The 14117-nt window shown below is 45.9% G+C and overlaps 1 protein-coding gene across 5 annotated transcripts in view; it reads right to left on the reverse strand.

Moving 5' to 3' along the window:
* Window positions 1-14117, reverse strand: part of ZNF608 (zinc finger protein 608) — a 113838-nt gene that overhangs the window by 64347 nt on the left and 35374 nt on the right. The gene's annotated exons all lie outside the window — the stretch shown is intronic.

A 14117-nucleotide genomic window follows, 5' to 3' on the forward strand; every position in this document is an offset into this window, starting at 1 on the left:
GCAAAGTTTAACAATTCATATAAGGGGAGAAATAAATGTGTGTACTCAACACAACGTGAGGTTCTCTAACGCACAAGCCCCTTTAGTGGTGCACCTTGTAAAGATCCCTGATGAGTCTGACCGAGACTCAGCAGCCCCCTCTCCGTCCAAGAAAGAGAAATGACAGCCCAAACAAGATCCCGTGGTGCAACAGTTTCTTTGCACCCAGATTCTGAGGAGAGCAGCAACGGAGTCCTTCACGCAAAAAGTTTAGAGGTCTGGCCATGGTGAAACCAAAGGCTATGCAGGTACTGAAGAGCAAGGATGGCCAAACCCTTCCTTCCTTCCTTCCTTCCTTCCTTCATTCGGCCCATTGTTACAAATGCCACAGAATTTGGCTCTGCTGACAGGTTCTCAAATGTGAAAAAGACAGATGCAGGGCACATATGCTCCAGGATTCCAGATCACCTACGTCCCCAGGCTGCAGAGACGCGACCAACAAATAAGAGATGATACTTGGCGTGTTTTATCAGTTGGGCTAACAAATTCAGAGTGTAAAGAGGATACAGAGAAGGTTGTTCTTGTAAAACGCCATCTTGATCGGTTCATATATTCTTAGTTAATGTTTGTAGGAAATCAACATTTGGCTCCAGACATAATATTATATAGTCTTTGTTCTTTAAAAACACACATACCCCCCACACACACACACGAAAAGAGTATATTTCAAGATAAGTCAGATTAGAAAGGGTGCTCCTAGTTAACCAGCGGAAGCAGTCATCTGTGCGGGCTCCTCGTTCATATGACTGGAGGAGCTATTTCTACCGTTTGCATTTCACTAAAATGATACACTGACGTTCACTTGCCTGGGTGATCCAAGATGCAATGCAACAACCCTGCATCCCACTGCACACTAAAGAAACTTAATTTCCTGCTCTCAAAGCTGCCATAAAACTCCTTTTGCTCCATGCTTTTTATTGTTCTTCACTCTTGATCACAGAGCTCAAGAAAGAAAAGCATTTAACAGCCCCAAACCCCAGATGTGGTGATTTATGCTTTCGTGTAAATGCAGCTTAATGTGGATCAAAGTTCGCACTGATAGTTCCTATTTTTAAAACTGAGCTGACAAATGAAGAACGTTAAGGGGGGAGAGGGGAGGGATGTGGGACTGGACCCTGCAGACCTTCTCAGAGTTAAAAGGTTGTGTCAGATTGAAATCACTTTCTAGAATTAAAAAAAAAAAAAAAATAGACCAAGGAAAATTATAAACCTCTTTTTTTTTTTCCAGGGCCACACCAATGGCATGAAAATTTCCAGGCAAGGGGTTGAAGTGGTGCTGCAGCTGCCAGCTAGAGCCACAGCTACACGACATCCAAGCCTCATGTGCAACCTACACCAGAGTTCAAGGCAACACCGGATCCCTCACCCACTGAGCGAGGCCAGGGATTGAACTCGTATCCTCATGGATACTAGTCAGATTCATTTCCACTGAGCCACAACAGGAACTCCCCAATAACCTCTTAACTTGTATAGTTAGTTCCTCAAGAAATTCTTGGTCGACAACCTACATTAATTCCAAGAGAACAAATATGGCTTCAGTTAGATAAACAAGAAAAGGGAATAAAATAAAAGGGTGAGGAGTCGCAGCAGCAAATCTCTCACTTTGAAGATCAGGACACCCTGGGGCAGCATGTACAACTGAAGTTATAGGCACTGGGCACAGTGACCCCAGGACTCTGCCCCCACCTCCCACACTAACCTCTGAGGACCATCTGCCTCAACAGGAAACCGTATTCTTTGACCTTCTAAGAGTGACGATGAATCCTGTCAGTAGAGAATTTCTAGACTAAATCCCTATTTCAGTATAACTCTCCTTATGAATAGATTTGCACAGATACACACACACACACACACTCCCATACTATTTGGGATATTTATGTCATTCCAAAGATGAAACTTCTAAAGAATCTAGATGCTTGAAGGAAGAGGCCATGGTATCTTGGGCTTGCTAGCAAGTTAACTGTGTCTATTCCCATGAATACAATCCATATGTCATGAAAAGAGTTTAGTTGATAATAACATTTATAGAAGGGATTCTGAAGCCCTATCCACATACATTTTAAAATGAGAAAGCCAGAGTTCCTGTTGTGGCTCACCAGTAAGAAACTTGACTAGTATCCATGAGGATATGGGTTTGATTCCTGGCCTCGCTCAGTGGGTTAAAGGACCTGGCGTTGCCATGAGGTGTACGCCAAGCAGCTACAGCTCCAATTCGACCCCTAGCCTGGGAGCTTCCCTATGCCGAGGGTGCAGCCATAAACTGACCTCCAAAAAAACCCCATTTTTTTTAAACAAAATAAAATGAGAAAACTAAGGTTCAGTGAAGTTTGACTATTAATATGAACTTCAACATAAACAATTCCCCAATGCAATAATAGTCTAAAACTCTTAAACTCGATAGGAAAACTCAATGGGTAACACAGGTTTGGTTTGGTTTTGGTTTTTGGCTATGCCTGTGGCATGTGGAAGTTCCCGGGCCAGAGAATGAACCCAAGACATAGCAGCAACCTGAACTGCTTCAGTGACAACACCAGATCCTTAACTCATGGCACCACAAGGGAACTCGAGTAATGAAGTGGTAAAGATTCAACTCTTTGACGGACACACGTGAATTCCACTGCAGTGGCTTCCTCAATGTAGCTTCAAACTCCCATTCCCCTTAGCTACCAGCATCATCATCACGATCAGCGAGAAAAGAAAAAGGACGTTTTGTTGCCTTGGAATTTCAGGGCTGGGAATGGAGAACAGAGAACATCCATGTGATCTACTGGGGTCCCTCTTCCCCAGAGCTCACCAGCTCACCAACTGGAGGGGAGGTGGTGAATTACAGCCGCTCCCAGAGGTGTTTTATTTGGCAGGTATGCTACTTTTAAAAACATTCTCTCTTTTTTTTTTTTTTTGCCAACACACACACACACACACAAATTTGGGAGATGTCTAAATTTCTACCATCTCTTTTTTTTTTTTTTAATAGAAGTCCCCAACCTAGGGGTCGAATTGGAGCTGCAGCCACTGGGCTACACCACAGCCACAGCAATGCAGGAGCCAAGCTGTTACTGTGGCCTACACCACAGCTCACAGCAATGCTGGATCCTTTAACCCACTGAGTGAGGCCAGGGATCAAACCCGTGTCCTCATGGATACTAGCCAGGTTTGTTACAGCTAAGCCACAACAACTGGCTCAGTGAACTCCCTCCACTATTTCTTAATATAATAGTTGGATAATATGCTATTCCTCATGGCATCAACTAACAAGGGTGAGTCTCCCTCGGCCTGCAGTGACCTGCCCAGGCACAGACAGCTGAACTGCCGTTTCCCTCTTTTATGAGACAACCATTGTTCCAGCCAGAAGGTCATCTAGCTCAGCTTACTCATTCCAGAGAAAGCTGTGGTCCACACTGGTACGAGGGCAATAAGCTATCTCTAGGGTCAGCCCAGGTGAGCATTAAAAAAGTAGCTTCCGGAGTTCCCATTGTGGTGCAGTGGTTAACAAATCCGACTAGGAACCATGAGGTTGCGGGTTCGATCCCTGCCCTTGCTCAGTGGGTTAAGGATGCGGCATTGCCATGAGCTGTGGTGTAGGTTGCAGACTCGGCTCGGATCCTGCGTTGCTGTGGCTCTGGCATAGGCCAGTGGCTACAGCTCCAATTCAACCCCTAGCCTGGGAACCTCCATATGCCGTGGGAAGCGGCCCAAGAAAAGGCAAAAAGACAAAAAAAAAAAGTAGCTTCCTCCAAGTAGGACCTTTACAAAAGGGGTTTGATGTTACACCAGGAGAAAAACGAGGGGTGAAAGGGAAACAGTTCAGAGTGTGGCCATTTCCTTCTGGAAGCAATGCCCCCAACAGGAGAAGTTCTCCCCAAAAAGGTTTTGGTTCTCTAGTGTATCGCACGGGGCCTAAAACAAAGTCACGTGGCACCATATGTAACACAGGATTTTAAAAGCTCTCCAAGAGTTATTTTTGCCTTATATAAAAGGTCACCTCCACTGCACCCTGACTTCTCAGGTCACTCACTGATCATATGCTAAAATATAATTTTTTCACCCAAGGAGGCTCCTTAGGACAGAGAAGAGCAACAGTTCCAACAAGGAAGTCTGGTAAGACAGTAGCATACACTTGAACTTTGTAATGATGGACCTCCGGCGGTGCTGGGTTCAAATCCTGGCTGGCAGTACTTGCTTATAGGGCACCCTGAGCAAATCACCTGGTTACTCTAAGGCTCGGTATCTGGATCTAAGAAATGGGAGTAAAAATAACAATTACCCGCACAGGGACGCAGTGAAGACGCAGTGAGATAATTCATGCCAAGTGAAAGCTCAGCAGAGTGCTTAACTCTGTAAACAATGGCTCTGAACAAGGAAAAAAAAAAAAAAAAAGTCCCTGGTCTGATATTACAGTTCCCTAACCCTGCACACAACCTCACAAAGCTCCTTTTTATATCCTACTATGTTTAACATAAATCTATAATCCTCTCCAAATGCATGGTTAAGTGCGGTTAAAGTGTGTTAAAAGTATAAGAAAAAGGGCTTAACCCTGAGAAGCTCAGCCTGAGGAAATACTGCTCCTTTCATACACTGGCATCTGGCAGCCGTCCACCAGCTTAATCCAACCCCATTTTATAGCGTGTCCTGAAGAGTCCTCCACTTGTACAGAATCTCCTTCCACTCATCTCCAGTTGGACACCCTTTTTTTGTGCTCTGCTCTCCCCCAAAGTCTCCTTTGGTTCACCTAAATTTGATCCCATAGCCACCCAATAAATAATCACTAACACACCGGCTGTGTGCCAGGCACTGGACAGGCTTCTAGCAAAACCAGCAACTGTAGCAGTCATCAGATAATCATACAAACCCACCACAATTACAAGGGTCACTGCAGAACCTCACCCCTGGGTGTGGTGCAGGGACCAGCCTCGGGATTTGGAATCCAGCTTGACCTCTAACACCGTCACCTTAGGTAAATTCCTTGAGTCTCTCTGGGACTCAGTGGACTCATCTGTAAAATGGAAATAATACCTTGCTGCTGAGATGACTACTACCTGAGATCATTCAAAAAATATGAGCCTGGGACTTGGCGGGGAGTTGCATTCAACAGATAAAAGCTACTGCCACTGTCAATATTATTATCGATATTACAAATAGACTCAAGATTTGCACTGAAAAGAAAGCAATAGGTACTTTGCTTTGAAGCCAAATGCTAGGATTTGCTACATGCAAAGATGATTCAAGAGAGACGGTTACGAATACCTTTCTGGAGGGAAGTGCCCTAAAATAGTAATAATCAGATAGTCCAGTATGACTGGGTCACTTTGCTGTACAGCAGAAAACAACCATTGTAAATCAACTATGAAAAAAAATTTTTTATATCGGTAGAGAGGAAGTTCCCCTGTGGCACAGGAGGTTAAGGATCCGGCATTGTCATTGCAGTGGTTTGGGTGGCTGCTGTGTTGCAGGTTCCAAGCCTGCCCTGGGAACTTTCACATGCCATGAGCACAGCCAGGGGGGGAAAAAAAAAAAAAAAAGGTACGGGAGTTCCCATCGTGGCGCAGTGGTTGACGAATCCGACTAGGAACCATGAGGTTGCGGGTTCGGTCCCTGCCCTTGCTCAGTGGGTTAACGATCCGGCGTTGCCGTGAGCTGTGGTGTAGGTTGCAGACGCGGCTCGGATCCCGCGTTGCTGTGGCTCTGGCGCAGGCCGGTGGCTACAGCTCCGATTCGACCCCTAGCCTGGGAATCTCCATATGCCGCGGGAGCGGCCCAAGAAATAGCAACAACAACAACAAAAAAGACAAAAGCCAAACAAAAAATCGGTACGGATTTATTAGTCAAATAATACCGATAACTGGAATAAAAGGGAAGAGAGAAATGACCGGTTTTAGCTTTGTCAAAGCTCTTTTCTCTTATCTTGACAGGACACTGATGTAACCTACTAGATCCCCAAAGAGGAAATCAGGAAAGCAGCCATCTCCAGCGGGGTTAAAAAAAAAAAAAAAAAAGACCCATAAGTCTAACAGCTGGTGGTGGCAGCCTGTCAAACTGAGGAAAGTTAATGTCAAGAACAGACGCGCGGCAGTCTCTCACTGTTATTTTTGCATGATTATTCCCAGGTGTTGGTGCATGCTGAGCAGTAGCCTGACTATTTATCACTCGAGAGGGCCTAAGAGCATGGGAGTGGAGGGTGCAGAGAGGGGAGAGGGAGGCGGGGAGAAAAGGTTATTTACACAGATAGCGGCACTTAGGGTGTGTAATCAGAGGGCTAGGGGAGGAAAAAAAAAAAAAAAATCTGCCAAGAGACTCTGGCAATATTTCTCTGTTCACCTTATTGCAAGAACTCCCTGAGTGCTGATGAGCAAGGGAAGCTCCCAAGCTGGAAGGCTGGCGGTGGCAGCTTTGCATCACTTGAGCACTAACTGTGATGTTTTTTCCAGGACCTGGAAAACTGATGACAAATGAGGAGGGGTCGCCAGGGCAGGGCTGGGGGTGCTCCAGCAGGCACTGTCCAACAAAGGGACAGTCAGGTGGCTCTGCTGCCAGGCAAAGGAGACGCTCTCAGCCAGGAGACAGGCAAGCCTCAGTGAAAGATTCCCTCCCAGGGCTCCTAGAGGCGGGGGAGGGTCCTGAACCCCGCCTGGGAGATTGCCTGGCTTTCTTCCATCTGTTGCCACAAATCGCCATATTCATCTTGCTCTTAACCCCTCAATCCTGGGATTCTCAGGTCACCAACAACCAGAGGGGGAATGGTGTTTTATTTTGCTCAGAGTCAATATTTTTACATTCTATGAGCGCGCTGGGGCATGATTATTTAATGCTCACGTTTTCTCCATATCCTGGCATTTGGCTGTTTTATGAGATTGCCCACAGTCACCTCTTTAATTTAAAAAGCATTAGACAGAGACTGCACTTGGTGTAGGGGAAATCACAGCTCTTTAAAGGTGACCACTGCCCAAGTCCATCGCTTTGCATTTTAACTACCCTTTTCTGCCTGACATCCCTGCTTCATTAGCAAAGCAAGGAAAGCTTAAATAATGGTTTCCTTAAGCACGGACCTCTTCCCAAAAGTCAATCAAGGGTGAACTTCCATCCCTGTCAGACAAAACTGGAACAACTGCATTTCAGTCATTCCTAATTCTGCCTTTCCTCCATGTCTCCGAGACTGTGATCAAGACAATTCGTGCTCCACAGCTTCCGGCCTAACAACAGGGGCAAAGTGCTACTAAGGGCCTGTTGTGCACCCGGCCCCGTATATTTTCTACCTCCCTTGACACTCATAACATCCGCATTTTATAGAAGCAGAAACTGAAGATCTCCAAGGATGGGCAACGTACCCAAGAGTTGGAATTCCAGGCCAAAGCTCTCTGATTTCCAAGTTCATGGGCTTTCTGGTAAAACACAGTAACAACAGCAGCAGCTACCATTTAACACATATGACACAGGAGGGAGTAGACTGTGCGTCCACGCACTCAATCCTCACAAGGTTGTGAAGGAAAGTACTTTACAGATGAGCAACCGGAAACTTAAAAGGTCGCTTAGTGTCACTGGCTGAGCCAGAATCTGCACTCGTATTGATCAAACGGCAAAAGAAACGCTTTTGGATGTAAAGGAGAACACAAGACAGAAGGAAACCTTCCTCTCCTCAGGTAATTTCTGACCCTTTCCTGCATGTTAGAAGGCACACACCTGATCTCTTTTCTTGGCACACAGTTCAGAGTGGTGCATGTCCAAGCAAATACTGCAATCCTTTCAGAAACCTCAACGAAAAACCTCACTGAAACCAAAGCTCAGGTTTTGTTTTGCCCTTGTTCTTGTTTTAATTCATCCGATTCCAAAAGCAATGACTATGTACAATGACTGGGGACCATTTTATTTTTATGTTATTTTATTTACTTTTTTTAGGGCCATACTTGCAGCACATGGAGGTTCCCAGGCTAGGGACTGAATCAGAGCTGCAGCTGCCAGCCTACACCACAGCCACAGCCATACAGGATCCCAGTCTCATCTGTGACCACAGCTCACAGCAACACCGGATCCTTAACCCACTTGAGCAAGGCCAGGGATTGAACCTGCACAACCTCATGGTTACTAGTCAGGTTCATTACCACTTAGCCACAATGGGAACTCCACTTTCACTGCCAGTATTTTCATTTTTCTCATTCCCAGGTATGAAGACCAGAGACAGCCCTAAGTAAAAAGCCAAAGGTTTAGCTGCTCGAGCACTTTTACAAGCTGAGCCACTGAACAGGTAAGACTCAATCAGGGGATGAAACAGCTCTCTGGCCCCAAGGCCCGTGGGGCCAAGACAGCAGCCGGACTCCAGCCATGTGGAAATCACAGAACACCAATCCAGGGTCTCTGTGGCATGGCTTAGGGGTGGCAGCCCAGCTAACTGATAACATTATCACTCCAAAGGGACTCCACGTGTAGTCACAAGGCAGAGGCCAGCCCCATACGTAAAATAGATTTAAACAACAGTGATGGTTTTTAACTTCAATCTCTAGCCATGACAATTTTTCAAAGCAAAAGAGAAGATATTGGGTATGGAAGGATAGAATAGAATTAAACTACTCAAAATTCAACAGCTTAAGCCGTGTTGCCATTTTGAAGCTAAACCATGTTCTCCCCTAGAAGGCCCGCCCTCAGCCTGCAGAACTCCACAGGGAAGTAATGCTGGAGGAAGTAGAGGGGGACAATGGACTCAGGCTTGGGCACTTTCCACCAGATCACACCATGGCCACATACTTGGCCTCATTTGTGTTTTTCAAAAAGACAAGCAAACAAATAAACCTGTCCAATATATTTTTTTAATGGCCACACCTGCAGCACATGGAAGTTCCCAGGCTAGGGGTCCAATTGGAGCTGTCGCCACTGGCCAATGCCACAGCCACAGCAATGCAGGATCCAAGCGGTTACTGCAACCTACACCACAGCTCACAGCAACACTGGATCCTTAACCCAGTGAGCGAGGCCAGGGATCGAACCTGCATCCTCATGGATACTAGTCAGGTTCGTTACCACTGAGCCATGAGAGGAACTCCAAAACCTGTCCAAGTGTTGAGCTACGCATTCTTCATCTGTTTTACAAGTGTTGCTGACATCCCCTGCTGCTCAGAGAGCTGGGCACGCTTTAAATAGTAGTAAATGATCAGTGTCTTCCTATCTGGTTCAAAAGGGTTCTCTTATTTCCTCTAATCCTGCCTATTTCCAAAGACACTTGAAAAACAAAAACAAGCCACAAAGAAAGGAGGCAGTGGGAAAGGTACTCAAAAAGTCTGTCTTCTTGGATTAAGCCTTTTCACAACTCCCCTTCCTTTATACAAAGCCAAACTGCAAAGTTCCACACAAATCCCCTTTCTTCCAATTATATCTAGTCCCTGATCATTAAGGGTGAAACTTTTAAAAAAGGCCAGAGGTAAAACTCTGGATTTTTAACTCTGAATTTTACTTCACATGGGTGCACCTGCATAAGGAAGCAAATCAATTTGAAAAATTCTGATTACTGAGAATCTTAGTAGATTCTGGCCATCAAGGCATTAGCCATCTTTGCAAGACCCCAATTGCTCCCTGAAATTAGAGAAAAGTTGGAAGCCTCTCATCCTCAACTGTCTCTAGCCATAGACATGATTGATTTAAAGAGGGGAGAAAGAAGGGAAGAAAAGCCTGTTGGGGGCAGGGGGGAGATGTGGGGGGGGGGGGGATCACCTTATTCTTAGTCATCTCAACTAACAGTACTTCTCTTCTTTAGGTTAGGGAATCTCATCTGCAATCATCTAAAAGGAGTATTTTCAATGACTGTTTTAGACATTTAAATTATACACATAATACATGCTGGTCAAACCCAGTTAAATAACAAACAAGATGATCACTGTACAACTATAAATGTAATTGAGTAATAAAAAAAAATGCTATATTAAAAAAAAAAAAGAAGAGCCTGAGTCACATCTGATGGGAACTAAGTTGGCACCTTGGAAAGGGTCAAAGCCCCCCTTTCTGTAGCAGAGTGGGCTACCATGACTCTTATTCCTCACCCCACCCAAATGCTCTCTTAAGGAAAGCTGTGAAATGTGAATTTCATATCAAATCGAACAACTAGGGAAGCTCTCCATTGTTCATCACAGAGATGGATGGATACAAAGAGAAAGGAAATCACAAAGCTCCCCCAGCTCTCGCCACACCTGTTTTCAAGGACATCTTAGAAACATGTTCAATTCTATATTCCTTAAACTTTTAATTTTTTTTAAAGTTTATTTTTAAGTACATTCTTATTTCAGCTCAACTAAAAGGTAAGTCTGAGCTTTTTCATCTCATTTTGTAAACTAGGGAAACTGAAGTCCTAAGAGCTAAGTTACCTCTCAGGTTCAAGAGCAAAAGAAGAGGCCATAGGCGGTCCCGTGAGGGCTGCTGTGCCCTCTACGAAGCTCTGTACCATACCTCATACTTTCACAAGTGTCTCTGCGTAGAACTTCCCCCCACAAAAAAAAACCGCTCACAGGCCCAGAATTCTGTTTTCACTCCTGGGAACCAATCAGCCTTTGAAAGTCAATAGGTCATTCTCCAGGGAGACCCACTCTTCCAACAGTTTCTTATGCATCCTTCCAGAAAACTGAATCCATATAAAAACACGCAGGGTGATGGGGAGGGATTGATTTGCAGTTTACAACCTTCTGTGCTCGCATGAATTTTAACATGAACATGTAATACTTTTCATCATTTTTTAAAAACTAATTTTTAATAAAAAGATGCTAAGCCACTCCACTTTAGAATAAAAGGAAACAAACGCTAATGCAGATAGGAGGAAGCACATGATCGAGCTTATTATTTCAACCCCTTGTGCAAAGGCCCTGAAATAAACAAGCCCGAGTGGTCTGGGACCTAGTCCGTGTGACAGGGAGATGGTATACTGTGCCTTCCTCTTTACCAGGGATGCTGATTAAAGGCATCTCACCAGTGGGGAAGCTGTTCCCTCATCTTTTCCAGGGGCCAACATGTGCCAAGCATTGCTGCTGCGGAGAGCAGCAGTGACCACAGAGCAGCGTGTGGCCAGAGCTGGGGTGGTTGGTCAGGCTGGGGCATTGTGAGAGCACCAAGCAGTGGGGCAGGGAGCACGCAAGATGGATCTGAAGGAATCGCCGGAGTGAGCCTGGGGGTAGGTGGGAGATGCTGGCAGAGCTGAGTCATCCTGGACAGCACAAGCAGTGAAGGGGCTTGACTCTTACGGTGTCAGGAAGAAGATGGACCACGAAGGCTGAAGAACCAGACGACTCATAAAGAGCCTAGGTCAGGCTAAAAATGTGGGGGGAAGGAGTTCCCGTCGTGGCGCAGTGGTTAATGAATCCGACTAGGAACCATGAGGTTGCGGGTTCGGTCCCTGCCCTTGCTCAGTGGGTTAACGATCCGGCGTTGCCATGAGCTGTGGTGTAGGTTGCAGACGCGGCTCAGATTCCGCGTTGCTGTGGCTCTGGCGTAGGCCGGTGGCTACAGCTCCGATTGGACCCCTAGCCTGGGAACCTCCATATGCCGCGGGAGCGGCCCAAGAAATGGCAACAACAACAACAAAAAAAAAAATGTGGGGGGCAGTTACTGCAAAGGATTTTAAAGCAAGGGCATGGGAGATGGATGGATCATGTGGTGCAAAAGGAGCTATGAGGAGAAGAGACCTGAGGAGAAGCCGCTACAGCTGCCCATGGGAGAGAGGTGGCAGCCGTGGTAGGGGTCGGGGGAGACTCAAGGACCAGCCCCAGGTTTCTGTTTCGGTCGTGAAGGCCTCGTTCCCTGGGCTGGGGAGGATGGGCACAGGATGGTGGGGTGATGTCTATCACGCAGGGGCACAGAACTGTCTGGAGCTCAAGAGCATTATCTGGGCTAGAGGGGAGTCACTGGCAGAGAAAGTGGTGAAGCCAGCAGTGTAGACGAGATGGCTCAGGAAAAATGTGGAAAGTACAGAGACAAAGGGCTGAATCCTGCAGGCCCCAACATGGATAAGGCAGAAAGAGGGGAGGAGTGGCTGTTGAGGTCACAGCAAAGAAGGGGATAAGTGAGCGACCCAAACCAAAGGGAGAGGCTCTAAAATCACCGTTGGGGGGTCTGGTGGCCCAAAGCACAGAGCAGTCAAGTGGGGAAGACAATGCCCACCCTTGGGAGCTGGCTCAGACCCCTCCCCCGCACCTCCACCTATCAGAAGAGCAGGACTGCTAGCTTTTTAAGGGTGAGCCCTTCATTTCACCCCAGCAGCCACTGGCAGCCCCACAATGTGGCCCCAACACCTCCCTGGAACCTTCTGTTTCAATTTAGGTGAAGAAATCATGAATCAGCAGCGGGGCTGCCGCCACCTCTCTTCCATCGGATGACTTGATCTGTGAGAATCCAGACGGCACCCCTAAATGCTGGCTCCTGCCACCTTTTTGTGTGGCTGGCAGCCAAAAAGATAATGAGGCCCTCGCTTCTGGAAGGTGCATCACAAAACCAGAGAGCATCCCATGCATGCTTCTGCAGACTATCCATCCCCACCTGCTCCTGCCCCTGGGCCGATTGAAGGGTCCAAGGCACCTACCTCTCCTTGAGAATCACAGCCAGACCCTGAGCAGAGATAAACTCATTCGCCTTCCCTTCTGTCATCCTGCTCTGATACCCCTAAAACATGTGCCCTTGTTCCTGTGCCCAGTCCCCAAACCCCAAATCTCTCTCCCAGTGTGGACCCTGTGCCTTTCCAGCCTCTGGGCAATGAGCTTTTACAGAGGAAGAAAGCCAGGAGCCATTTACTCTGGGTGGGGTATCTTTAGCCCACCGTCTAGCTCAAGGGCCCAGTCCACTGCCAGCTTTTGGTACAGCCCACAAGTGAAGCATGTGTTTTTTCCAATCAAATTTTACAATCCATTTAATGAGAGCAACCACTAACTTTGAACCCATATTAAGTGAAACGCTATCACCACCCCGCCCCATAAAGAGGGAATTAGTAGACCTGCATTACAAATTGTACTCCATTACTATCATTAGATTTTAATTTTCATCAATTAAAAAAAATCGGTGGAGATTGTTTCCTCCTCTGTCATACAAGGACCTACATACCGGTCATGATTTTGCACCTGGGCCCACAACGTTGAAGTATTTACTAGGGGCCCTTTTACAGAAAAAGTTTGCAGGTCATTGGTCCTGTTAATGGGAAACGCCTGTCCTTTCAATCGCTAAGTTAGGTTCACTAGTGGACACTAAGGTATGTTACCAGGGAGGGGGAGAAAGGATGGGGTGGGGGACGTGCTGGAAGAGTGCAGGAAGGACGGGAAAATAGGAAGCAGGAAGAAGTAGAGGCTATTGTGAATAGTGCTGCAATGAACCCATCTAAAATATGGCACAAAGGAACCTATCTACAAAACAGCAACGGACTCACAGACACAGAGAACAGACGTGTGGTTGCCAAGGGGGAGGGGGAAGGCAGGGGGATGGACCGGGAGTTTGGGGTTAGTAGATGCAAACATTTCGAATGGATAAGCAATAAGGTCCTACTGTGCAACACAGGGAACCATATCCATTGAGATAAACCATAATGGAAAATAACATAAGAAAGGGAATATATATATGTGTGTGCGTATATATATATACATACATACATACACACACACATATATGACTGGGTCACTCTGCTGTATGACAGAAATTGGCACAACACTGTAAATCAACTACACCTTAATAAAAAATTTTTTCATTATGAAAAAAGTATAGGAATAAGCAGAGATAACTACATGGATTCATTTCTAAATGAGGGAATGAGAGAAAAAAAAAACAAATTTTAATGTACTGCTATGTTTAGCTCTCCCAGTAAAACTGGGACTAATGATCATGACTCTCAGGAGTCATAACCCAGAAAACAGACACAGGAGGCATACTCCTAACTTAAGCAGTCATAATTTTAAAAACTCAATAAATATGTATTATACATCTTTTTATTACTACAGCTTGGCACTAATATAACAATAACCAAGACAACCAAGATCCCTGCCTACAAAGAGCTTATATACAGGTCAAGTCTTTTTGAAATAACAACCGTGTTGATAAATTATTCCTCTTGATTCCAGTAAGAATAGAGGGAATCT

Source organism: Phacochoerus africanus, chromosome 4 (genome assembly GCF_016906955.1).
Source record: "Phacochoerus africanus isolate WHEZ1 chromosome 4, ROS_Pafr_v1, whole genome shotgun sequence".
Classification (NCBI taxonomy): domain Eukaryota; kingdom Metazoa; phylum Chordata; class Mammalia; order Artiodactyla; family Suidae; genus Phacochoerus; species Phacochoerus africanus.